The sequence below is a fragment of the Plectropomus leopardus genome, chromosome 17 (assembly GCF_026936395.1).
Source record: "Plectropomus leopardus strain MGB_pleo_1.0 chromosome 17, ASM2693639v1, whole genome shotgun sequence".
In the NCBI taxonomy this organism is placed as follows: domain Eukaryota; kingdom Metazoa; phylum Chordata; class Actinopteri; order Perciformes; family Serranidae; genus Plectropomus; species Plectropomus leopardus.
In genome coordinates this window covers 20,299,334-20,327,298 of record NC_142192.1, presented here as the reverse complement: position 1 = coordinate 20,327,298, position 27,965 = coordinate 20,299,334, and the positions used below count along the sequence as shown (strand labels likewise).

General features: G+C 38.7%; 1 protein-coding gene across 2 annotated transcripts in view; it reads left to right on the top strand.

Moving 5' to 3' along the window:
* Nucleotides 1-27,965, top strand: part of LOC121957629 (retinoic acid receptor beta-like) — a 195,594-nt gene that overhangs the window by 11,494 nt on the left and 156,135 nt on the right. The window contains exon 1 of one of the 2 annotated variants that reach the window (XM_088090243.1): nt 13,277-13,590. The exons of the other annotated variant lie outside the window; for it this stretch is intronic. The gene's annotated coding sequence lies outside the window, so the exon portion shown is untranslated. Of the gene's footprint in view, nt 1-13,276; nt 13,591-27,965 lie in introns of those variants that run through there. 2 annotated transcript variants of the gene reach the window in all.

Below are 27,965 nucleotides of genomic sequence, written 5' to 3'. Positions count from 1 at the left end.
ATACTCTGGCATCATCATGCTCTGTAACGTGTCTGTCGCAGGCTTGCTGTTGTGGTAAACCCCTCGTGCTCCTTGTCAGCGCCTGCTTGCTCAGTGCAGCCTGAGCTAAAAGGTCAAACTGCATTTACACATACACAGCGTTTGTTTTACACATTGTCACAGCTCTGAGAGAGAGCTTTCCCATGTCAGCGCAGGTTACATGATACTAAACACTGATGGACTGGTAGGAGTTTTTGCAAAGTTGATATACAGACTTGTTTGGATTTACGCTAATAATCAGTGTCATGTTAAATTCTATGTTGGATACAATCAAGCTAACTATATTACATGTATATATTCAGAAGTGCAAAGGCATAGCAATGTCATGCATGGGACAAAGTGCAAACTGCATCCACGTTTCTAAATAAGGGCATTCTCAAAGCAGTGATACTTAACTTATGGCCTGCGGGCCAAATTTTGTGTCCGATAGGGCACTGGATTTTTCGATTTTCGATTTTCTAATGTACAATAAAAATAAAGCGATTGATACGGGGAATTGTCTTTGTAGTTTTAGTATATGTACAGTGCCAGAGGACATAAAACAGCATCAAAATAGAGATCAAGAGAGAGATATCAAAAAAGGTGTCAGTGGAGGACCCCCTGCACCCTGTGATAGAGATCCTTGGTAATGTAAGAAGAAGAAATGTCTTAAAATCCTAGAATCATCTTAAAATCCCAGAAATGTCCAAAAACACTAGTGTTGTCCTAAAGTCCTGGAAATATCTTAAAATCTGAGAAACATGCTAAAATCCTGTAAATGCCCTAAAATCCTAGAAATATCTTAAAATCATAAAAATACTCTAAAATCAACGGATGCTTGCTCTGTTTGGGGACCCAACCGTAACCCAAAATTTGCTTCTACTTCTGTCTGAATACACCTGAACAACCATTGAAAACAAACCAGAGGCAACAGACCCTAATGGGGAGTGTGTGGCATACACTTTATAATTCTCACCCCATTTGATGCACTGAGCAACGTTCAGTGCTGCACGACAGTCTCGTGTAAAGTAAGTGTGTATTCCTGCACGGTTGTTTCTGCTCAGCGGTGAACTTTTACCTGCTCCACATGGAGGAGCACAGGTGGTGGTTCTCCTTCCACAGCAGCAAAGTTGCTGTCAAACTGTCTCAAATGTGGATTTATATTTGACATAATGGTTGAGAGGTGCATTGCAGTAGTTCTAATGGTGACTGTAACAAGAGCAGAGACAAACCCCCCATTTTCTTTTTTAGTTCTTTTTCTCACTTTTTTTGTCTTCTTTTTCAACCTGCTGCTTCCTCCCTCTTCTGTTTCTCATCCCCCACTTCTCAAATTAGTTTGTTTCTTTCTATTCTGGGCTTTTCCGAAGGTGATTAAAGCAAGCACATCGGGAAACGGTGCTCACATGCGCTCCCCACTCAGCAGTGAGACTTAGCTGCCTCTTAATATGCAGAAAGCAGGCGGCCGTAATGAACTACACTTGAGTCAGTCTAGTTAATGACAGATGAACGCACTCATGTTACTTACACTCAAGTTCTTTTCCTGCTGAGAGCTGAGTCAAGTCATGATGATGAGTCAGTCACAGTTTGAGCCTCTGTTTAATTACAACCTGTAGAGTGGTCTGAATATGAACACCTGACAGGCTGGTTATTAACTCTTCATTCTAAAAGATAGATATACCCACGTGAGTGCAGTCATTCGTCTTAGTAAGCTTTGGAAATCACTTGAAGAGAGAGACCTGAAACTTGCTTTATATGGGTTTAATACATAACTGAACAATTTGCTGGTATTTCTTTTCCGGTGTTCGGAGTGTCATTCTGGGGTTGCAAGCACAGAGCACAGAGGATTTTAAAAAGTCTCCTTGGTCTTATGTTCAAGGACATACCAATATCTAAAGTGGCATAGTTGTCTGCAGAAAAGTCTGCAAGATGCACTCTTGAGAAATCTGGGAAGACAAAATAAATAGGCAAAGAGATGAAAAAGATTACATGAATTTGGTCATTTCTTCATCAGCTGTTTCAGACAGAAGCAAAGGTAATATTTCAGAAGCAGGGCTACCTAATTTCAGTGGCTAAAGACAAGCTGGAAATGTTGACGATAAAAATCAACTGCTTTTGTTGGTCTTAAGCAGTGGTCTGCTGTGGTCTCTTGGTAGGCCACTCACCTCGCGATACCATCCCAGTTTTTCCCAATTTTGATGCACAACATACTCTTCATTTAGGTCTGACTGTGCTGACATGTATGGCTTAATCGCCCCAACAACTAATATCACACTAATGCTTGCTAATTTTGATGCACACAACCTAGCGGAAATTGGCAGTGTGAATGCCAAATTGAGAATCTCTCAATGAGCTCAGTGAGAGAGATTAGATCTGCTTCCAGCCCCTTTTCTGAATTTTTTTATTCAACGGGGGTCAGTCATGTTAAACAAGGTGTTAATCATAGCATCGAGTATCGAGTATTTTTACATTCTTTAAAATGTGTCCAGTGCGGAACTTTGAACTTTGAAAAGAGAGTGAGAAAATGAGAAAAAAAACCCCAACTAGACCACTTTTTCACTACTTTCATTTTGTTTATGCCTTTACAGTGGAATTAAACTGCAGATGATTACTGTGTGAATTATTGTGAAGACACTATTCCACATGGAAAACATGATGGTGAAACTCTGCACATCTCAGACAGAAATAAGTTTTCTCTGAGAAAACTCCCAGCAGGATTCCCGAACTGACACTGGGGATAAAAGTTTTCAGATGACTCATTGTTTATGACTGCATAACAATGAAATGACTTCAGCAGAAATGAATAACAAAATAAAACTCATACAGTATGTTTCACTGTAGCAGATACAGCTGAATTTTGATAGTGAGTTGTTTTTTTTATAGTATTACTGAAAAAAATGAAAGAAATTGCTGTGTGGAAATCAATGTAATTAGCACTGAATACAGACAGTTTGATATAACCTGAATAGACAGTGATCAGTATGGTCCTTCTGCACTTTAAAAACTAAGCGCATTGGCTTAATTTCTTTTAAAAACATGGAAAGAAGGCAATGAGCAACCTAGCAAGAAATAGCCCAAAAAATTAGCAAGAAATCAGTAAAAAAGTTACAAGAAAATTACCGGATAATAAGCGGGAAAAAAATAAAATAAAAAACAAAAACAACAAAACAAACAAGAAAATGACCTAACAAAGTGATGGAAAAAAAGTGTCTATTTAATATTTTTTTTCTGTGCCATAAATATATATATATAAAACTATTACAATTATAAATACAGTTTTCTGAACATTTTTTGCTGGGCTTTTTGTTTTTTATAATGTCCTCATCATCTTCCTCCTAAATAATTTTTAGGTAATTTCCTTGTCACCTTTTACTATTATTGAAAGAAATCAAACCAATTTGATTAGATTTCGATGGCTTAAATACTAGACAAACTGATGTCTATCCAGGTTTCAAAGGGTTAAGATAAAGTCCTAATTATGATTTTTAGAATATCTGAAAGCAAAATAATACTAATGATTTATAGGCTCTACACATAAGTAGCTGACAGCAGAAATTGAAAATGTCTTGCATAAACTCACTTGTAACCACTTGGTTCTTGCAGCCTCAGTTCACAATTACACACAAATATGATCATTAGCTGGGAGGAAACATCATTTCCATTATTTTGGTTCATAATTTGTAGCTGGTGATATTTGCAGTTGCAGCTTGCGGCGGTGTGTACTGTACAGCGTGCAGCGTGTCTCCGTGTTTACTGTTGGTGAGTGATGATTCACCTCTCACTGAACCTTCAGAGTCGATGGTTGCCAGACTGGCTGTTGGCAAATTCATTGCCATACTGTGCCAAGCGTTTGTACCCGTTCGCTGTGTCTGGTGAGGTGGGGGGGCGGGGTGTCCCTGGCACCTCGCCGCCCTCCTCCCCCTGCTCCTCAAAGACGACAATGATAAGAGGGGAGGGGGGGTGGGTGTGAAAATCCTCTTCAGATTCTCAGCTTGTGGAGCCAGAGCCATTCAATATGTTCCTGAAAATCCTCAATGAAGACGAGCAGAGGGAGCGCTGTATCAACACGCATCAGCCTGGTATTTAACTGTCACTGAGGGTTACTAATGCCTCATGTGTACGGCATTCCCGGGGTTATTTTTGGGAAGTTAGCAGAAATGGAGACCAGTTCAAAGCAAGGACATGACTCCACCCTGTGCTCCTTGAGTTTCTCCTTCCTGCTCTACCTTTCATCTGTCTTCCTGTCAGGACAAAGAGGACGGTGCCCTATCAGTTAGTTAGACCTGTGTTGCTTCAGCGTCCTCTGTGACAGCTGATATAGAGCAGCCCGACTGCACAAGACCTAACTGAATGAATTCTCCTTGTTTCAATCACCCTAGTACTTAAAATGGCTGTCAGCAATTGCTGTAACCAACTGGTTGGATGACATTGTGTTGGTGTGACATACGACTTGAAAAAGAGTGCTCCAGGAATTACGTGTTTCTGTAGGCCGACGTGGAATTTAGCTTTGCCCTGGTTCAAAAGGCATATGGGATTTTTCTTAGGTTTTGGATTACTGCAGAAAATAAGCTCTGTGGCAAGATTATATGCTTTGCTCAGCATTAATGAACACCACTTTTAGGATTTTTCGAGCCTAAATGTAGTCGCCGGAAGTAAAAAGCTAACATTTGGCTATAAATGAAGTACCATATGGTCAAATGATTTAACATCACCATCTTAATGAGGCTGTAAAGCTCCTTAAGGTGGCCAATGTCCTCTAGTCTAATTTAGCTAATTGTTAGCAACTGCCTTTTTTTAAGGCAAATAAAGGCTTCAAAATTCACTACTGGGATATTTACTGATGTATTTAATGTCTTAGAACAAAATGTAAAAGTCACTTGAACTTGTGTTAACCACAGATTTTATTTAAGGCCTTTAACCAAAAAACTATTCAAAAAGCCCATTGATTTTGAGCCAAGGGAACCAGAGGTGCTAACAAATTCAAGGTTTTAGGACTCATTACTTGCGTATTCTGTTGCACTTCTAACACCATCTCTACAAAGTAGGTGCAGCTTAGTTAGCACATTAGCAAAGCAGCAGCTTTAGGGCTCCGTTTGTGTCTATACAGGATGAGTTTGGGCTATAGTGTAGGTCACTGCCATTTTGCCAGCACTCAAAGTCCAGTACATAACCATTTTGCAAATGAAAAATAGACTTGAAGTAAAAAAAAAATGCTAATGGTTACTTTTATATGCATATGATGACTGTAAAGACTGCAGGATTGTTTACAATAGAAGTGTATCTGTTCCATCAGACTAGCGTTAGCTGCGTTAGTGAAAAACATGACTGACAATGATCTTCAATGGAAAGCAGGCTAGCTTTAGCCTTCTTAAAGAGTCACTATAAGTGATGTTTTGTGCTGGTTTACATATGTATGAAGTCATTATGCAGCTATTTGCATATCCATAAAATATTAAAGCATGAAAGAGTGAAAACACTTTCACAACAGGAAGTCAAACTAAGCTTAAGTGACTCTAACTAACATCATTATTCAGCTATTAATATTAAATCCAAGCTGCTATCGCCTCATCTGTATGAAGGCTAAATCCATCTGTGAATTCACAACCTTTTTATGACAGCAGAACACTTCACTTCTGATTAGCTTGTGTGCATAAGATAGTCAGTAAGGCTTTGTGTTCCTGAGATATGACGTTGAGTGATTGCTAGGAAAGTGTTTTTGCAGAACATTATGATGTCACAGTGAAGTTGACCTTTGACCTTTTTAAAAATGTCATCACTTCATCATTATATCCTTTTAGGCATTTGAGTGAAATTTTGTCAGAATCAGCATTTAAATTCTTGAGTTACGGCCAAAAACATGTTTCGTAAGTGACCTTGACCTTTGACCTTTGATCACCAAATTCTAATCAGTTCATTCTTGAGTCCAAGTGGGCATTTGTGCCATCAAGGTGATCCTGAGATATCGCATTCCCAAGAATGAAAAAGATGCCGTCACAGTGACCTTGACCTTTGACCACTAAAATCTAATCAGTTCATCCTTGAGTCTAAGTGAACATTTGTACCCAATTTGAAGAAATTCCCTTAAGGCGTTTTTTGAGACGTCATGTTCTCTAAAATGAGACGGACAACCTGAAAACATAATTCCTCCGGCCACGGCTATTTTTGGCATCAGAGGCATAAAAGGTAAAGTCAAGTTATACTTGAACAAAATCAAAGGGGAGGGAGCTCTGCAGGAAAACAACGAGGATTGCTGATTGGTTGTCGGGAACAAAGGTACGCACATTCACAGCTTACATTTCTGTCTGTCTGATGATGATGTCTGTCTGCCATTAAAGTGCTGCGGTTCTTCCCCCATCACAGACACTGATTTCAGTCTCCACATCTCACTGATGGAAAGACAGCAAAGTGATGGGAATGATGTCACTGCGTACCAGTTAGAAGGGCTGAAGAATTGTTCAGCACCGAATCCTGTTTGCATTCTCCCCCACATTCTGCTCATTATAGTATTTTCTGAGTTTAATAATAATCATGCACTCACAATGTCTATATTCCACATGAGCAACATTAGGCTTTTTTAATTGCCAAAATCAAATTGAGTTTCATATTCAGTGGAGGGGGAAGCTTGATCACTAACTGAGAGCTGGAATGTTAATTAGGCTTGGTCATTTCACTCGCTGTAAATACACATTTTGGGCCCTGGGGAGGACATTCCTGGCATTCCTGCTCAATTTTTAGAATAAACGGAAGAGTCTCTCTGTCTTTTGTTATGTGTGAGTGTATTGAGCTCTCAGTATTCTTCCAGATTTTGTCAAATTAGCTGTTGCTGGTGTAGATAGGATGTCTTAATGTGACAAATAACATTTTGAAATGTTATTTTCATGACAAGAACTGAATCTGATGCAGTAAGTGTAAAAACATGGTTAGAATTATAAAGAGGATTACTTGTTGGGGCGTGTTGGGGCATGTACGGGGGCTGAGTCCTCCCTGCAGCGGTCACAGATTTGACTCCGGCCTTGGCCCTTTGCTGCATGTCGTCCCCTCTCTCTCTCCCCCTTTCACACTTACTCTCCGTCATATCCAATGAAGGCCATAAAAGCCCCAAAAATATATTTTAAAAAAAGCAGAAGATTACTTAAACTACCCAGAAGCATGCCTGAATCAAGAGATAATCTCCAGTAATGATTGGTGGTAATAACTGGAGTTTAGTGACTTGGTCACGTGATTTTAATAGATGGATGTCACTTTTTTAGCGTGAAAAACAAGTACATTCCATAATTGTACTGTTGATACATGTGATGAAATGTTCTTGGAGGCTTTCACTGAACGTTGCCTTTTTAAAGGAAGTCCCATTTACACGCTGAGCTGTCGTATGTACTCAGTTTCAGGTCTTATTCAGGTCAATCTGCCTACACAAACCTTTGAGTGAGCCTCTCTCTGTTGTCATGAATAAACCAGTTAACACAATATTCCCTCTGCCCCTGACTGAGCAGTTGTGTCTTCTAGATAATAGAGGAGAGAGACCCATGATAGCATTTGAGTTTTAAATGTACTTTAAAGAGACACAGTGTTTTGGGACCAGTGTCACTGGAAACATTTTTTAAATGTGATGATGGTCAGAAGCAAAATAAATGAGCGAGCTAATATTGTTGCAGTATATCTGTCTACACTAATGCTGAGCAGCATTGTAGACAGTGAGCACGTGTTTTATTTTGACCTTGACAGGGGTCCATCCAGGAAACTGTCTCTGAGAAAATTTATTTGACATGTAGTTTGAGTTTTTAGTTTGGCCCATGTCCTATCCAACATGGAATGGGTTGGGTTTAAGACCTGTACTGCAGCCAGGAGGCGATAAAGATGTTTTTGGCTTCATTTTTGGGGAGCAGTCATGTTGTCAGTCTTTGTATACAGTCTTTGGTTTATCCAGCTGTTACAAGCTGTTGTGTCAGAAGCTGTTTGTTGTGTTTAACATGCAAGCCTTGTACAGGCCTCCCTTGGCCTATTTTGATCAAGCCAGGAGGAGCGCCAGGCTTTGAAGTAAATTTTACTCAGTGGCCAAAACTGGAATTACACCTCCTGGGTCTGCCTTGTGTTGCTATGGGGTCCAGAAGGACTTTTCCCGATAGACTTACATTGGGAAAGAGACATCTGTAAATCAGTGGATACATGTTTTGTGAGCATCAAAACCTTCTTGAAAGTACTCATTTCACTATCAAGATTTAATCCATTCAGTTCAATAACATTTGGAAAGTCTAGAAGAGTTGCAAGATTAAATAACTTGATCACCACTCAAGTTAGCAGAGTGCAAAACCAGAATTCAGCTGCTTTGCCAGTGGAAATCTCAAGTGTTTATGCTCTATGGGCTTCATGATGATGTGCATCAAGGTATTTTCAGGCCGTGGAAATAGAGTGGTTTTTTGCTTCATCCTTTGAGAAGCACTTATAGGAATAAACATCCATGTTGCATCCAGGTTTTCTTAAAACATCCATGACTTTAAGATAATTGTTAATAAATGAAAAAAATATGAAGCACTCTGCTGTTGCTGCATTCTTATGCGCTCTGATTAATAAATGTATTCTTTGATTATAAAACACAAGCCATATGTTGTTGCCATAGACTGCATTGTGGATTGCTGGACATAACAATTGTCCACTGCTAAATTGTAGTGTCTATTGATTAGCAATTACTAGTGGTTTGGGAGGAGGGGGGGCTTTATGGATGCCAGCCATTTTAAAGGGGAACTTAAGAACCCGCTAGCTCCTCCCTACCACGGCTGTTGATGCACAGTCTTTAGTCATGTAAAGGTAGCCACCGTGTCACAAGTGTCCAACCTTTAATCATTATTCTCTTGTAAATTGCCCCAACACAAGCGTTACTTTACTCTCCCAACCACATTCAAAGCTCCTCCACCTCTGAACACTTCAGTGGGCAACATACTTCTATCTCTTCACATTTCATCCATCTCACCTCGGGGCTGATGGCATCCATCACCTCTTCAGAGGCCTCTGACCCGGTCTAGGCAGTCCAGTCACGTCTGCAGGCCCTCGGAGCTGTCTTAAATGCCGCACAGATCATCTGGTCTCAGCTGCTTTGATCTCAAAGAGACGGCACCTGCTTCTCAGAGGCAAAATCCATACTAAAGCTTTTCCAACTTCACAATGCCGAACCAATCTAGCAAATGATGCCGGGATATGAGGAGCCTTTCAAATGGTGGTTTGATTTCCACCTCTTTAGTGAGATGGACTCCGCCGAGGCATCCACAGAAAGAAAAAGAAAAGACACAGAGTATCGCTGACTGGGCGGCCAGCAGAATACAAATGGCCACTTTCATATTTGGCCCTGGAGAAATGTGTTACTCATGTGCACCAAAGGCACAATGATCTGCTGTGTGCTGTAGAGAGGAGCTTTTGACAACAGACTATAGCTTTCTATTTATTTTCCCCAGCAGCGCTTAGTCTGTGTCCTGGGGAGCATAAGATATGTGATTAATGATTAGGTGAGATGTTATTGATCCCTGTAAGGAAATGATGCTGTTTAAACAGATTTAGTTAAAATATGATACAACAAAGGGAGAACAGAAAATAAATATGAATAAACAGAGGCACATATGTAATCATTAATATCAAAGGAAAAGTGTTGGGCACAGTGTTATAATAGTGTGAAAAATACCAAAAAAATGTCTTGAGACAAAGGAATAATGACAAAAAGAGTGATATGGATGAATGTAGAAAACAAACGCTCCTGTGTTCACATTAAGCCAAATCCTGTATACAGTAACAGACATACATTTGACTAAAACAGATGCCAAACAAGTTGTTTGCAAGTTGAGGTGTAGCAAGCCAATTTCTTACTTGTGATCATATCAAACTTTAATACATCACAGCTTTTGTTGCGTACTTGGCCACGATGCATGTATATCAGAATTCAGACTAAAATCAACTTTATTGTTTTGTCCCACAATGCAGCGCAGAGTTTATAAAAAGAAGCTAATCACAAAAAGAAAAAGAAAAAGGAAAATACACTGTGGTTAGTGAGGTGGCAGCAAAGACATAACCAACAAAAAAATAATTATTATGAAGAGAGGGTAACCACAGCTGAGTGTCATGTTGCATGTTAATGTCTTGTTTCTGATTTCTTTTATTTAGTGATGAAGTTAAATATGGTTTCCTACATGGTGATCAATACGGTTTCTAAATAAATGAATCACTTAGTAACCAAAAATCTGAATAACCTCCAAGTTGACTTACTGTCCCACTAACTGACTAACTTACCAACAAACTGACCAATAGAACATATCGACTGACTAACTGATATAACTGAGTGATTTTTAATGGAAAATTATTTATTATTATATATTTATTATATTGATTTATTATTGAATTTCTTTTTACATTTTTTTTTTAATTTAACCATTTATTACTGTATTTTTTAAAATGAGATTTTAACCACATAAAGCCCTTTTTGGGGAAATTTTAACTGAAAATGATTCTTTTAAGAGGTTTTAACAGTAAATATGCCTCTGTCACCCTTGTGCCCCTCTGAATATTCGGGGGAATACTGTGTTTAGCACTAACTAACTAACTAACCCCCAACTAATGAACTGAAAATGGACTAAAAATCAAAAAAAATACTTACAGACTTAAAGACTGACTTTTTAGTTTTTTACATTTTTGGGGACTGTTTATTTTCAGGTTTTTTTTGGCCCATGTCATATAAAGTTTCTTGTTGCCTCCTCCCTGTGTTTTTTTATAGGAAAACAAACCAATGTGCTAAGGTTTCAAAGGGTAAACAGATTTTCTCAACAGATAAAATGACACAATTCTTCATTTTAATTTACAGTACAAACGGTTTCCTACATGATAACAATGATATAGATACTGTACCGTTTTTAATGGTACAGCCCAGTGAGTGTACAGCTATCCTACTGTGTGATTACAGCACTCTCTCTGTGTGTGTGTGTGTGTGTGTGTGTGTGTGTGTTGTTCTGTATACAGTAGTGTGTACTGTAGACGAGTAAGCTCTTTTGACCTTGCTGCTGTTTCTTCGATTTTCACTGCTCACACTGAGTCAGACAAATTTAATGTGGTGCATTGATCAAGTCAGGATTGAAATAAACCTCCCTCTCCCACCCCCATCACTCTATAGCTTTCTCTCTCACACACGCACAGGCACAAGCAAAACAAAAATGCTGATTAATTGCGTGTTGCGGCGGATGATAGATGGTGACCTCTGTTTTGCCTTCGCTGTTGTCATTGTCCCACAGCATGAAGGATGGACACGAGAACACAAACCAATGATCTTTTTCCCATCCAGCCCAGTGCCTCTGAGTCTGAATAATTCAATTTGTATCCACCAAAGCTGCATTTGTCATAGCTGGTGTGTGCTCCCAGGCTCTTTACCCAGGATGCTTTGCTCTATACACTTTGATTCACCACATTCAGTGCAGGTTTCAGGAGATCAATCCGCACACGAGGAAGCCAGGGCGATGGTATTTTCACAGTGCTCGCTCAAAAATGAAATGTTCCTTAATTTTTTGCCAGTTAAAAGTGCAACATATAGTGGGAAAAAAAATCACAAAATCACACGGCAATTATACAAGTAAATGCTGCTATTTCTCTAAATGAGCCCTGTGATAGTCTGGTCACCTGTCAAGGGTGTACACTGCTTCTCACCCAGTGTCAGCTGGGATAGGCTCCAGTTCCTTCACGACCCTGAATAAAATAATTAGTTAAGGATAATTAATGAATGCATGTTTCTTCAGATTAAACATTAATTCTGATTTATTAATGCAGTTGAGCTTGACGGTTCGTTACTAACCATGGAAACTGCATATTGACGAAAAATCCTCAGCACAAGGTCCATTTTACCGGACATTATTAAACTGTCTGTTGATGAAGTGACGACCATGTGCTCTATTTATATTGGGTCTGTCCTTCAGGAATGAGTCCTTAAATCTGGAAATGAGTTAGCATTTAAGGACTTCATTACACTTAAACTTACAAAATCCTAAAAGTGGTGTTCATTTGTAAAGATTATCTCGCTGAACAAAACTTGTATCATAAAAATTTGTTTGCCACGGAGCGTATTTTCTGTTAAAATCAAAAATACAATGGAAAATTCCATAGGCTAAAAATGTCATTCCCGGAGGACTATGCTTTTGTAGTTTTTGTGATCATCTCTATCAATTCTAATAACCAAAGCAAGTTTGTCTTAAAGTATAATTCCAGTTATGGCAACTGGGATCTTATATTGTAGGTTTTGCAAAGGGGCTTTATAGGCATGGGAAAACTTACATCTACATTGCCAAAGCAAGTGTGAAATAAAAGAAAAAAATTACAATAATTAATGGTCTACCAGAATATGTTTTTTATACACATTGCTGCTGATTGGGTACACCTCTGACATACCCAGCAAATGAGCGAGGACATACCTCAAGTACCATTGTAAGCTGTTTCGAGGAAACGTTGTTCAACGCGGAAAAGGTGGCAAAATTATGCATAACGTTTTGAAACTGGACGTGCCCAAGTTCAAAAAAGGCCAGTGTCAACAGAGGCACTTGCACCGTCATTTAAAAAAATTTAAATAAAATAAAACAAAACAACAACAATAACAACAACAACAATAATAATAACGTAATGACAACAATAATAACTATATTTATAGAGCAGATTTTAAAAAACAGAGTTTATAAAGTGCTTTTACAAATACAACAGAACAACAAAAGAACAGCAGAAAGCCAAACAGTCCTACTGAACACAAGTGAGACAAAACTTGGGTAGCCTTAGGGTAAAATTAAAACAAGATTACAAATAATGCAAGATGTAGGACGCAAAACGTCAATATAGCCTAACATAATACAAACAAATAATACAAACATTGACTAAAAACAACAAAACCAATGAAACCACAAATAAGATCAAATAGAATAAATAAAACATGGATGAAAAAGGTAAAATATATTTGAAGAAAAACATCTCTCTCTATATTATTTTGTTAAAATTATTTTTGTAACATGCATTTATGTTTATGTTTGCATTATGAGTCTAACGTTTTCCTCTAATTATGTAACATACCTCAAAAAGTCACCCCCCGGATTTCCTAATGGTATTGGTTTCTTCCAAAAGTGGCAGTAGGTACGCACACCCGCACGCGCGCACCAACGCCGGAGGCGACGTAAATCAGCAGCTACACGGTGTCTCCGAATCGGTCAGTCCGCATCAAAACCTTTCTGAAACGTGTGAAAATTCAACGCACCTTGTTAAAAAGAGAAACATAGCGAGTGTTTGTTTAGCTCCGCAACTAAAGCGGCTAAAGTTTGTAGCCTCAGTCCGGTGTTTTTATTGCGCGAGCTAGCGGTGACCTGCGACCTAGCATAGCGTCCTGTTAGCAGGTTAAAGCGGAGCTGTTTGAATCATGTAGCAGTTAACTGATACTTTTTTAACATCTCTGTCACGGGTTACAGTTAGCAAAACATTGAATTTCACGTGATATCTCCAGGTCAAGATGCAGAGGAAAATGTGGTCACACTTAAAAGAAACGACGGGAAGCTGCAGCTGTGTCCTCAGTCCATGCCACAGGTAGGTTATCTCGTTACTTGGGGTCTCGTGGACAATCATGAAGGTTATCTGCAACATATGTGGTGCTGCTCATGCTTCTTCTTTTGCATTGTGTTTGAAAAATACAAATGTGACCGTTTTGGTAGTTTTTTTTTAGCTGACACTTTATTATTATGTTCTCTAAATTAATGGTGGATATAGTCTTTTTATGTGAATGTATGACCCTAAAGAGTTTTGGGTGAAGTAGACAAGACTTAAGTCTAGAAAAGTGGCAGCTGTGTTGAAGTGAGTGAATCAGTGTATAGCCATAACAACACAAATAACTGACATGGAAATCTCTAAATAACAGGGTTCACATGGTCCTGGAAAACCTGGAGTAGTCATGGAATTTTACAGTCACACTTTGCTTTTTTTTATTTCAAATTTTCCTTTTACTTGTGACTTTTACAACCACAACTTCAAAAATACTGATCCCCCCCATACTTGCGATCATAATGCCTGTGTAATGCCGATATAGTGCAAATGACAGGATAATTGCATTTCTTTTCATTCCTCTACTTTAATTTTTCCCCACATTTTTGTTAAAAGAAAAGAAAACATAAACACACACACACACACACATATATAAAACCCTCCATGTAATGTAACATAACAGCAAATTATTTCTGTTTATAGCTTTCGAAGTACTGTAGCTCTCAATTTGTGTCCAAGGGTGAGAATGTTTTATTTGCCATCACTTACATTTTTTCCCCCATCTGGCTCACCATGACTGCCAGTTAGCTGGAATATGTTGAAAAATAGTTTGAATCTGATATGTAAAAAAGAAGAAAAAGAAAAAGCTGGGCAAGTCCTGCAAGATTTTCTACTAGAGCCCAAAGTTTCATCTTTTGTGAAATTAACATCATACTATGCATACTGTTATTGTGATGGCCCACCAGCAGATGGAGACATAAAATACAATGCTTTCCTATGTATATAATATTCATTTATTCTGCAAAATAAGAATAATACTTAAACTTAGGGTTGTTTTTTTGTACATGTTCACTTTGTGGATTAAGATAAGTCAGATGTTTCTTTCTAAAGCCAATATCTGACAATAGAGATGGCGTGTCGATAATATCGTGAATCTCTATTTTTAACAGAACATAATGCAGAAAAAGATGCTCAGAGTAATTTAGATTCATCAAACTCCCAGTGAATTTAACTGTTTCAGTGCACCAATGTCATTTTTGACCATAAAGTTTATTGTTTAATTGTAAAATAACCTACTTCCATTACATTTGCTTCCATATGAGGGACGATTGCATTGCATAATTAAATATATTGATATATAACATCGGTCTATATCTGGTAGGTTAAATATCTGAATTCTTTACTCCCCATTTTGGTATTGGCATCAACCCCAAAAACCCAGTATTGGTCGGGCTCTAATTATTACAGGATTTTTAAAAATTTAATTTAATTTTTTTTCCAACAAACAGTACAAAATGTGACTGGGATTGACCATAGTGTGATAAAGTCACTGTGCGTGTATTTTGCACATCCATTTCTTATACCTAGGCCACAGAATTAGGTTATAGTTGTAACTTCTCTTTTTTCTTTTCTTTTTTTTTACATCTCCAGCTGCCTACTCTGTGATCATGCGGTCCTGTTATTCCACAGTGCGTTCCTCTTGGTTATTACTGAGGTTGTAGGAAACGAAAGGTTAGGTTAAACCCTAAAAATCAAGCTGCTGCTGTCAAATAAACAGGAGATTGATGGATGTGACCTGTGTGTGACCCCTGTGAGAAGGTCATGATTCAGACCAGCGACAGTTGGCGTCCATTCACCAGATAAATTTAATAAGCGTCAGTATGTTTGTGTTGGTGAAAAGAACCTTAATGGCGAGGGAGGGAGAAAAAGCCTGGAATGGATAAAAAACATACAGATGGAGAGTGAAGAGTTTGAACCCAAAATATCCCTACAGACTGGGCTGTAGTCAACACCACTTAAGTTGAGTCCAAAACTGAGCAGTCTGAAGTCCGAATCCAAAACAGAATTGGGTTTGAATCAAGACTGACAAAAACTGGATAAAATTGAGTTCTCTCCTGAGACCAAAGCCAGGAAAGCAACAGTAGTGTAGAATATTCTGATAAAGGTGCTAGACTTAAAGCTGGCAATGCACATCTACTTCTACTCTTCAAACATTAAACCTGAGTCTTCAAAGTCATTAGAAGTTACAAAATCAGATCGCGTCAAACACACGAGGAGAAATTGCACAGATTATCTTCTCTTGGATTCAAACCCTACAGGATTATAAAAAATAATGCATCACACGCAACAAAGTATTGAGATTATCTCACCAGAGTCAGCACCACCTGGCTTTCCCCCCAATTACATCTCTCTTGCACATACTCACACATAGACTCTAAAACCCCACACCTTCTGCCATCTCTTTTCTTTTGACTTTCTATAGTAGCTGTCTGATATTTAAACAAGTCCGCTTCCCTGTCAACTTTAAGGTGTGAAAGTTTAGTCCTCCGTGGGCAACTGTCATTAGTTAAGCATCTTTACTGTTTTGTTTATTTAATGACTCTTGTTTCCTGCAAAGCTTTATTGTGAGAGAAGAGGATGGGCTGCGGAGAGCTTGGCTATAAAATAAGTAAAATAGCCAACTCGGGTCACCAAACCTGAGTTATGAAAAAAAAAGACACAAAACACAACACTGAGACAGGTTAGAGACAGAGAATAAAACTTCTTGAGAACTCTAATTATCCTGCTTGATGAGCTTTTGATTAAAGCGGCATTAATTGTTATTTGTTTGGCCACCTAGGGACAGCGGTAACAAGCTGTAAACACAACAGTAATATACCCAATGGAGTTGTTGTTGTGAATTTGTTAGTATAGAACAATTATTTACGCATCCAGCATAAGCAGCAACATTATCATTCATTTGGAGTCATGTTTCTGGATACCCAATGAAGTCCAATATTCACTCTTCATTTAGTTCTTTAGTTCAAAATTTATTTGGTTCCTTAGCTGCTAAATGCTCAACCCCAATCTGCAGAAAAAATGTTGGCATTGTACTTTGTGCTAGGGCTCACCCTAATGCTTCAAAGCTTAGATTGTTGCAAAAGTAATCAATTTCCAAATCAGTATTCCAATGCTCAGATTATATATATAACCTCCAATATCCAAAATAGCCCTAAATTAGGGGTCAGCAAACGTCACGTTTTGTCTTTGATGTCTTGTATGCCCAAAAACTGATATTTTGGACGGCCCTGGTTTCTACAAACCGCAGGTTGGTTACATTTATACGTAATTATGTATGGGATATGCTGAAACACTGTGGTTAAGGCGTGGTTAGGTTCGGGCACAAAACCCACTTGGTTACGATTAGGAAAAGATCATGTTTGGGGAAAAAAAAGGTTTTGATGGTATGATACCAGCTGGCAACGTAGCAATGCTTTGCTAAAAAACAACTGCTTTTCGTGACATAATTCTGGGTGGAAAATCAGCAACAGGTGGCTTGTTTGTCTCAAACAGTGGCCTGCAGTGGTCTGCAGCCTGCAGTGGTCTGCAGCCTGGCAGGCGTCTTGCCTTGGTGTCACTTGGTGTCAGCTAACTTTGGTTGTTTGCTGTTTGGTGCTGAGCAGGTTGCATACAGGGGCTTTATGTAAACTTGATTGTTAAAAATGAGATTGAACTAGAAGTGAGACTGAGCCAAAACTCCAGCTGGGGGTCGTCAAACCAAAAATGAGCTGAAAGGCGCAACAATGCTCCACAGAGCTGAGGGGAAAAGCTAATTCAGGTGAAAATGCTCTGTTAGTTTGCTACTGCAAGGGACCACTTTAACTTTGCAAGTAGTTATTCAACCCATTGTTTGTAGAGAGATTTTGAGAGATACAGCATTAAAACCTTTAAAGCCCCATATCACCATCTGTTTTATGCACACTTTTTTCCTCGGTTTTTGCCGGCAGGAAGTGAAAGCCATACTCCCATCAAGCCAAAACCATGAAAATACTTTGTGGTTTTAGAATTGCCCAACTTTTGTTTATATGTCCCCTGCAGAACTTTGCTTTCGGGCTCGTCCTCTGGTCTGTGGTCTTAAACAGAGATATTCATCCCTGTGTGTTTTCACAGCTGCTTTTTTTACGATGAGAGCATGCTTAGGAAAATGGACAGGAGGTTGGAGTGACGAGGTCTCACCTGGCGGTCAAACCAATGAACCTGTCACTTGAAGATTTCAAGGGCTTACCTCTGGACAGAGCCCACATCTGCTAACGTGTCTTAAACACACTCACACACACACCACACACACAGATCATCAAAACTGTGAGTAACTAGTGGAATGATTACTCCTCCATGCTTTCATAATGTCTGATGAAAGAGCGATGCAATATCCAAATCATCCGGAGCGCGCTGCATGAGATGCAGCGAGCTCTATTTACTGTTTAAAGCAATGGCAGCGGTTGTGGTGATGTGTCCTCGGGGTATGACATTTTATGTCGTTTGGTGCCTTAACACCAATTGTAAGTCTTATCTAGTCTATCTAGAGTGAGTTATTGGCCCTTACAGCAACTGCTGCAGCTGGCTTGAGAACCTAACTATGGATTATTTCTGTCACTCATTCATGTTTATAGCATTGGGGATCAAAATGAAGCAATATTAAAGTGTGTTTAGAAGAAGTGATAGCTCTGATCTGACTGGGGTAGTGCAGTCTTACAGCTCTACAAGGGGTAGTTGTCTTTTATGGCCTCTGGAGTAGCTGTGTATACAGCTTGGTTAATTGAGAAAACAGCTCTGTTGTGTAGTGTAGTGTGATTTAGCACCTTAGTTAGTCGAGCCAGAGCCTCGGCATTGTTTTGGTCTTAGCTCGAGATAGGGTGATTTGAGAATTATCATTTTCAAAACATAACATTTATAACAATATTCTGTTTGCAACTAAAATGTAGTTTATTTTATATATTAAGTTCGAAGTTTGCATTTGTGGTCTGCAGTTTTAAGAAAAGCCTCGTTTTTTTCATCTTCTACGAACAGAATCTGATAGAATATTGAAAAAAAAAAAACAATTTAGCTCATGTTTTAGATATTATATTACACAATATTTTGTGTGGCAATAGTATTGATGTTTTTTTTTTTTATATTAACTATAGGGATGCAAGATATTGGATTTTTTTTACCTATGTCTGATATGCTGATATGTAACATTTGACTGATAACAGAAACCAATATGGATACATCCCGCTTTTCACCCCACCTAATGTTAGCGATTATCAAGTCTCTTCTGTTCAAGGTAACTTTATTGTCATTTTTCTTAAATGTTTTTTAAGAAGAAATGAAATTTAAAGGTGATCCTAAATTCTACTACATCATATTGGAGTTAACATCAGATTATGCATGTTGTTAACGTGATGAACAAACAGCAGATGGGGACATAAAATACAGTGCTTTTTTAATGTATATAATATTCATTTGTTGTGCAATATAAGTATAAATATTTTAGGTTAGCATTGATGTATACATATATGTATGTAGTCAGTTTTTTTTTTATAAAAGGTTCAGTTTATGTCTTCATATACCTCAAATCCAATCCTAAATTTTATGACTCATCAGTTTAAGTTGCATACAGTATATGTAAATGTACACCTCTGAGATTAAGTGTTACATAAGTAGATAAGTCACCCATCAAGCAAACCAGAGCCTCTCTGCATATCAGTTTTCACGCATGCAGCTGCATGATTTTTCTTGAAAGAGGTGCTTTGTGACGTTCTTGCTCAGTGCTCATGCATTTGCAGAGAGCCCGGTGCTGCTGATGCTACACTACGTCTGAATAGTCCATTTATCTTGGATGATGATTGGTGTCCCATTTAAATGAGCATTAAAGCGTGAGTTTTGCTCAGAGACTCGGTCTGGGAGATGGATGACACCCCAGAGGTGGCTGGAGCACAGCTCCGCCTGCCTGGATTTGTCAATATGAAGGAACCCGTCAAACTGAATCAATAGGGGGAGGAGGGATTGCTCTAGCCAAGCAATTATAACGCCGTAATTGATAAATCTCCTATTTTTCATTCCAAATGTCAGACATAGATTTATTTTCACCTCATAGTCAATCTTTCATTTAGTATGCAAACTATTAACAAATTACAGCATCTTATTATTATACAGAAAAAATGCCTAATTGTACTGTGCAAAAGTTTGCTTCTCTAGGATTCTGCAATGAGACTTACCCTTAACAAGGACTTTTGGTACACAGGATAGGGCAGACAGTAGTGTGCAGACAGAATAGAAAAATATCAAGGACTGTTAAAGTAGGCATACTGAATTTTTAATTTAAATATATGCTTATGTAAAAATTAAAAGTAGCACATCCGACATTTCAAAAGCCACTGACATTATTTCTGATTCATCCTATGCAAGGAAAAGAGAACGGAAAGTTGAATAAGGGATCCTGGGATGTTATGCAAACATCTTAATACGATGCACTTCCAGTGTAAAGCCAGTAGCTGTGCTTGAGTGCCGTCACTTTGTGCTAAAGATACATCTTGGTGTAATGACGTTGCACAATGTCCCAAGGTTGTTCACTCTGGTTAGGGTTCGTTACGTCAATGACAAGGGATGATGTACTTTTGACTCATGTTGTCTGTTGACAATCTGGATGACTTTGTGAATTTCTCACTAGCTGTAGCACTAACTTTGTCTAGTTTATGTAAGCGCTATCACTGCATCTAACTAGGGGTGGCATGAGTATTGACTACCTAGAAGTAAATTCACCTTGAAACAGTAATTTTACTGGTTTCTTGCAGGTTGCTTTTTTCTAGATCCTGAAAATGTCCATATATGAAGTGCCTTAACAAACCTATTTTCGCAACTCCTCATATGTGGCTGCTTGGTCAGTGGTCCTACACTTCAATTTATGACACTACATACCTCTGTAGCGTCACTTTTTAAAGTGTCAGTTTCTGCTCATTGCAAGCATACATTGATAAACTTCTTAAGGTGTGGGCAACACAACTGCTTGGTTAGGTTTAGGAAAGACATTGTGGCTTGTGTTAAAGTGACTTTGGTTTCACAGGGTACACAAAGCCAGTCTCCCTGGTAAATGGCATTTGATGGCAAGGGGCATGGCCAAGTTTTGGTATTTGACGCTATGGGAATGATGAAATGTTGGTCAAACTATTCTAGCAATGAATTTTCAATGCCCCTGCTGCAAGAGCAGCAGGGGCATTGAAAATGGCTGATGGCTTAAAAATACTGTTAGTTTATTAGAACAGCTTTTGGTTTTGTAGTTCACATTTTGTTAAAGGGACTCTTATAGTGGCAACAACATCAGTATTAAAGTATTAAAACACAGAGTACTAGGGCCAGAGAAAAGTTGGTATTGTATGTTTATGTAAACAGTGGATAAGGTTCAAGGTTACATTTCTAAGTTACTATGTAGCAGACACATTGAAGCTTTTAATTTCTTTATCCCCTTCAAGTTACTTTTATTTAAAAAGCCCATTATCACAAATCACAGTTTGCCTTTAATGCTTTACAGCATACGACAGACCTGTCCTTAGACCCTCACAACGACTAAGGAAAAACTCCCCCCAAAAAACCCTATAATGGGGAAAAAAATGTTATGTTTCAACAACCCTGTGGTTGATGTTTAGAAAGGTTTATACCCCACCTGGTTAGGAAAAACATCATGTTTTGGCCTATAAAACCTGCTTTTCATGGCCTATTCCTGGTGGAAAAACAGTGATGTGTTGCTAAAAAACACCCACATTTGTTGCCTAAAAAGCTGCTTGATAAAAAGCAACGACTCACTAAAACACAACCGGTTTTGTTGTTTTTGGTCTTGAACAGTGGCCTGTATTGTTCTGCAGCTTGGCAGGTGTCTTAGCTAAGTGTCACAACATCCTGTCAACCTCCAGATGAGGAAGGACAACTCATAAACTGTGTCACCTTAGGGATGTTGACATAAGCCCTGGCGACTGGGCTTTGGTCTCAATAGATAATTTATAAAAAGGTATTACATATCACTACCAATGTAAAGCCTTTGGTTTCATTCCATATACATGTTAGAAGAAAAAGATGCACCTGTTGTTGATGGATGCACTATTCCGGCCCTTGTTGCTCTAGATAAATGCGATCTGAGTCACAATGCAGAAGTAATTTTTTATTTTTTTTTATAAAGCGCGGTTGGAACAAAGCAAACACCAGCTTTAGTCTTTTGATTAATTTTGACCAGAAAGAATAAGGAGAAACTTTGATCTGTGTTCAGCACATATGGAAGCCATCTCCGACATTCCAGCTAGACTAAAGCATGTTTTTAGAGGCCGTTTAAATAGCCTCATTTCTGCCCGTGGTGAATAGAGTTTCAAAGACTGCGTAGATTCAGTTACTGTTAATACAGGTTTTCCACAGGAGTGAAACACAGGTCAGCGGAGGAAGAGAGTGAGCAAGAGATACACAGAGAGAGAAACTGAGAAAGAGAGATGGAGGAAGAGATTAATGAAAGCTTGAAAAAGTGAGAGGATATTGTGTGTTTGTGCGTGTATGTGTGTGAGAGAGATAAAGTGCTGCAGTTTTTATGGGTACATTAATATTACCGTGCCAAAGTGAGAAATACTGTAAATGCTGTTCTTAACTGGAAAAGCTGTAATTCCAGCCTTCCACAGAGATGAATGGCCGCCTGTGTTAGATACAGGATGCAAAATAAAAAAGTAAATAAGTGAGATGAAGTTCAACACGAGGTAAATAGAAGTTCACAGAAATATCCTGCTGTTCCACAACTGGGATTTCTTTTCTCCAATCCCTCTGAGGTGTTCTTAGAAATGTATTCACTGTATTTATGAGCGTCTTCACCGGGGCACATTTTCTCACTTGACACGTCGAGGACACAGCAGTTTAAAAGAAAAAAAAAAAAGCTTAAAAAAATAACAACAATAACAAAAACGCTATAAACAAAGGACCAGTTTGCGATTTAGACGTCTCACAAAGCTCTTTGCAAATACTCTAGACTTGCTATTGAGTTATCTTAGAAATGTCTTGCTTGAAATGGGCATGACAGAATGCTAAAAAGGCAAAAACAGGAGGAAACACCCTGAAGCAGCATGACTGTTATGTTTTGATAAGTTAAGAAAGTCTTCATCAGGAATTATTTTTTACTTGGCTTAGAACAATATATTTGATGCAGCTGGAAAAAGCAATAACTTTTCTGAAGCCTGGAGCCAGACTCTGATAATCAATACACAAAACTGACAAAATGAAGTCTATTTGTCTTGTTTGTGTGCTGGATCCCAGTGAGCCAAAAAGGCTTGGACCAGCAGTGGCCTTAATACGACACGCCTGGTTGCCAGACTGGTACTGAATCAATGGCTAGAGTACCGGGGCCAATCCCATGGGCCGAATTACTCCTGGCTAGAATTGATGTTGAGCCCAAATCATCCCAAATCTGCACCCCCAAAACATACCTAAATCTGGCAGGCCCATGTGGGCAATAAACAGCTCTTCTGCTGCCAGAACACAGCCGAATGTGCCGCCACTCGAGGAGAGACACCATGGAAGAGACAGCAACAAAGGAGTCCTGCTAGTGTTGAAATAAGTGCATTATAATAACATTGATTTTAGACCTCTATCTTACCAGAATACCTATGGCAATGTATCCTTATAAGGGCTGTCATACTATTCATTTTCTAAATCACGGTTAATCACAGAATTTCAGTAGTTAATCACTTGTTTTAAATAACAGTATTTTACACTTCAAAATAATTTTGAAGTCCATTTTGACAAGAAAAATCAGTTACTCTGACACGCCCCACATGAAGTGGGCGTGTCAGAGTAAAGTGGATGGGGGTATGACTGTTTCCCAGACACTCACACAGTGCTCTGAAACCTGGCTGTCTCGAGCGCTCCTAGTTTGGCTGCGCTATTTACCATACGGGACATCAGCTGATCCGCTAAACTATCACTTGCCGCCGGTGTGCTGCTAGCTAGCGTTGCGCCAATAGTAATGAAGATTGTGAAAAATTAACACGGATGAAATTGAAACAAGACAGCAGACTCTTTAATGCCTCCCTCATTGTAACGGCAGTGCATTAGCTCCACTTCCTCCATTCTTACCCTTCACAATAAAAGCCCCAGACATACACACTACATCACTGCTTACCAGAGGGAATTTATTCACATGCTGAGGCTGTGGTGATGAGTTTTTCAGTATATTCAAACAATTTTGCGTCAGATTTTGCTCTGGCCTCTTCTCTAAGTTTACCATTATCTCAATTAAATGTACTTTCACAAATGTATATGTGAAAAAAGAGACAATTTATCATTTTGGCTGATAAAAAAAAAAAAAAAAATGCTTGGCCGTTAGATTTTTTCATCTACCAGCCAGCTTGGCTTATGTGTCGAAAAGTAAATTTCAGACACTGTCTGCCAATATATACCCTAAATCCTACAGACTGGACCTTTAGACTACCTACAGTTACAATATATCTAGCAGATATCCCTGTGAGCACTTTCTCTTTGGAACTGATTGCCCTGCTGGCATATACTCCTCTTTTCTGAAATAATAAAATAAGTAGACTCATTACATATTGATTGCATTTTTAGCCTGCTAACATTAACTGTGTCATTTTCTGTTGTTTTTGTAATTTGCACCCACAGACTTTCAGATTTTTCTTTTATGCTGTCAGATGTCGCTGCATATTATAGAACCATTCCCACCCCCCGTCATCCCTCACATGCTACCACGCCCACTCACAGCTCGTCTGTAGATTCATCCCAACCGTACACGTGCGCCAACAACACTCGGCTAATGTGTTGACTCCATGACACCTTAAATCTGACACTTATGACTAACACCATCATCAGCAGCCCAGTTAATGACTCCAGTCATCAGAGCCATGGATTAAGCCATGCAGTCATATCCCGAATGAGTTGTACATTTTGTGTATAAATATGCGCTGTGTGGAATATTAGCTGCTCTCAGCCCCGTCATTTTGATTTCATAAAAAGGTAATGAATTGTTAATGGCATGATTACTCTGAAAATAGAATAACTGTGGAAAATGGTCTGGGCATTATGGCTCCCATTGCCCCCCCCGTCCTGAAATGAAAGGTTATTCATTATGTGTCAATACTTCCACAGTCCGTTTGTCTAGCTATGATCGAATGAGGGATCTCATTACAGTATATGAGACCCAATTATTCTGTCTTTGTGAGCCTCTCAGATCCTGGTTAACAAGTGTTTTTTCTCTCCTTTTGTGGCAGATGGGTTTCACTTTGAACGTCTCAGCACAATGTTTTGCACACAGGCTAAAACACAATATTGACTTTTGTTCCCTTTTTTTTTTTTAATCAAGGCCTTACAGTTGAACAGTTGCTTGTTTGATGCTGTGTACAAAGCTTTGCTTTGCCTCTAAGCATGGCTCTCTCGCTACAAGACGAGCATAAATGCTTTACTAGAGGTGGAGTGCTCCATGGTGCAACTTTCTATCACAAGAATAAAAATCAGTTGAGAAACGCTTAGAGGATAATGTTAATATTTTTTTTTTTTAGAAAACCAATGTGTCAGTCTATTTCCCAATACTTTTAACTACTCAAGCCCATTGGTTCCCACTGAGGATGTATATTTGAAAAAAAGAGGAGTAAATGGTGCATTTGAAGGCTGTACCAAACTCAGAATTATGCAAGTCCAATCAGATTCGGCACTTCAATATAAATATTCAACAACTCATTCTTTTTAAGGATAATCCTCTATACACAGAGCTGTATACACACTCGCACAGAGGGAAACACGCTGCACTGTAAGGCTCTGAGACAACATTATCTTCTCTCTTCTGCGATAAATTGGTGAATTTACAGTTCACAGCAACTTTGTGATGGCAAAAAAAGTGTTGCACATTCGCGATCCATCATTAGCGCCGTTAGCTCGTTTACTATATTACATGAATGCTGCTGTCACACTGAATGATCTGCTGAGCCCTGTTCAAAGTTTAAATCTTTTGAAGAAAAACAAAATGAATTCTCAAATGTTCATATTGAACAGCCAAATCTTAATATTGAAAAATTGTTTAATGCAGCTATAATAGATGCTAGAGAGAAGAGTGAACGGCACCGCATACTGTTGAGAAAAGTAATGTTTCAAGGCTGGAATTCTTGTTATGCATGTTTTTACAACAATTACTTTTGAGACAGCAATGGAGGTCTATGGAGCAGTGGGATTAAGCTACAACATACTTTTAGATATGTTGACAGTAACAAGAAGAAAACGTATTGCCAGCCTTATCCATTACAGGTAGACTTTGTCATGTTTTTGGCATGAAATCATCAAGTTTAAAGATATCTAGGGGGCCACTTGTGCCAAAAAATATCAGTATGGCTCTTTAAACCCTTCACTGGTCATACCCAGTTGAGTACCCTCCAGCCTCTCTCCACCGGTAAGCCGTTTCAATGAGCCGTGATGGAAGTGAAGCTGAGAGGCTGACAGCAGAATGCTCACCTGAGCCTCCATTTGTCAGCAGCGTCTTAATATTTCAGGGGCTTCCTCAAACAGCCGTCCGCAGCAGTTTCTGCGGGTTTCTCACTGCAGGCAGCTCCAGCATGGGCTTACTTGGCTTTAATTAGAGAAGGAGGGCCCTTATCACAGGAGCAGCCGCAGCAGCAGCAGCACTGAGCGCCAGGATCCTACTCTGAATGTTTTATCAGACTCTAAGCTGCCGGGGAGCTCTTGACTAGAGGTGTCAAACAGAATGTGGAAAAGTCCCGAGGCGTTGTGTATATCAGCACTGGAAGATGTTTGTATTGGGGGCTTTATTTGGGGGGTAGGGAGGATGACTAGCAAGCCTGTTTGGGGCTGGCCCGCTTCCAAGTGCCCATTGCATTATTTTCATGTTTGCACATGTTTGAGTGAGGGTGCATGTATCAGTGAAATAGTCTTTATGAACCGTGCTGCATTTTCAATTTGGAGCCCCACACTTCTCAAAAAAATAAAATAAATAATAAATCATCTTTTAAAATAGAAATGGAAACTTATTTGACTGTGTGATTCATCCATTTTTACATAGGAGACAGAGTGCTGCTGCTTAAATATGACCAAAAAATGACTTATGAAAAATAATGTTTTTACATGTCTCACGAGTTTGCGATTGGATTGAGACAACAGCTATTACATATTTATCCATTTTAATTTATAATGGCGCAAGCTATGAGTCTATCACTGGCTGGTATTTTATGGGAAAGATTACAGGCAAAGGAGGGTTGAATCAATTATTTAGGCTAAAATGAAAAGTACAAAGGAGCCATATCGCTGCCTGCAGCGAGCTTGGGAAATTAGGTCAGTTTCATAATATTCTAGTGGGATCTAAGCTCTGCAGCTGCTGCACTGAAAGAGAGCTTGGAAACAGAGATGCCTTCCGTGGTTGGGGCTGATGAAAATCCACTGCTCAGCTATAAAAATCATTTAGATTGATAAGATATGTGCCCGCTTTCACACATTCCATTTGGCTCTTTTGGTCCATTATTAGTTTTGCAGGCATGTACGGTATCCTGTGCAGAAATACACTGACAAATAACAACAACATGAAGCATATTACTGTAAGTCATTGTAACTGATTTTTTAAATTTTTTTATTTATTGTGATTCAACCAGCTGTAAAAAAAACCAAACATTTTAGTTAACTGAAAAGAAAATGAAAATTATTCTCAATTAAAAAAAAAATCAGTGAAACGATATATATACTTAAGAAGTGAAATGAAACAAAGGAATTGGCTTTAGTTTTAGTCTTAATCAATTTGGTCAACACAAAAAGCATAAGGAGGCATTTGTGCAAATGTTTGTTGAGATGACGACATGACTGTGAGTCAGTTGCCTCCACAAAGTGTTTCTCTTTCCTTTTTTGCCATGATTGTATTTCATTTGCTATTTACGACATCTATTGCTCGTCTGTCCGTCCTGGAAGAGGGATCCCTCACTATCCTCTACCGCTCTTCCTGAGGTTTCTTCCTCTTTTTTTTCCCCGTTACAGGGATTCTTTTTGGGGAGTTTTTCCTTGGGTGATTTGAGGGTCAAAGGGCAGAGGGATGTCGTACACTGTAATGCCCTCTGAGGCAAACCATGTTTTGTGATAATGGGCTATATAAATAAAACTGACTTGACTTGACTTGTTTGTACTGTAGTACCTATTATGAATTTATGAAATCTCACTCCTGACAATACCCTCATTTTAAAATACAAAAAATGAATACTGAAACTAGTAAAAACTAAATCAAAAATGAAATTTTTTAAACAATTCAAACTAAACTGAAACAAGCAGCACACTTTGGAAACTAACTGAAATTTTAAAAAAATAATATGATGAAAAATACAAAACTATAATAACTCAAAACAGACAGGAAGGATAACTTAACTTGTTATTTGGCGGTCATTTCT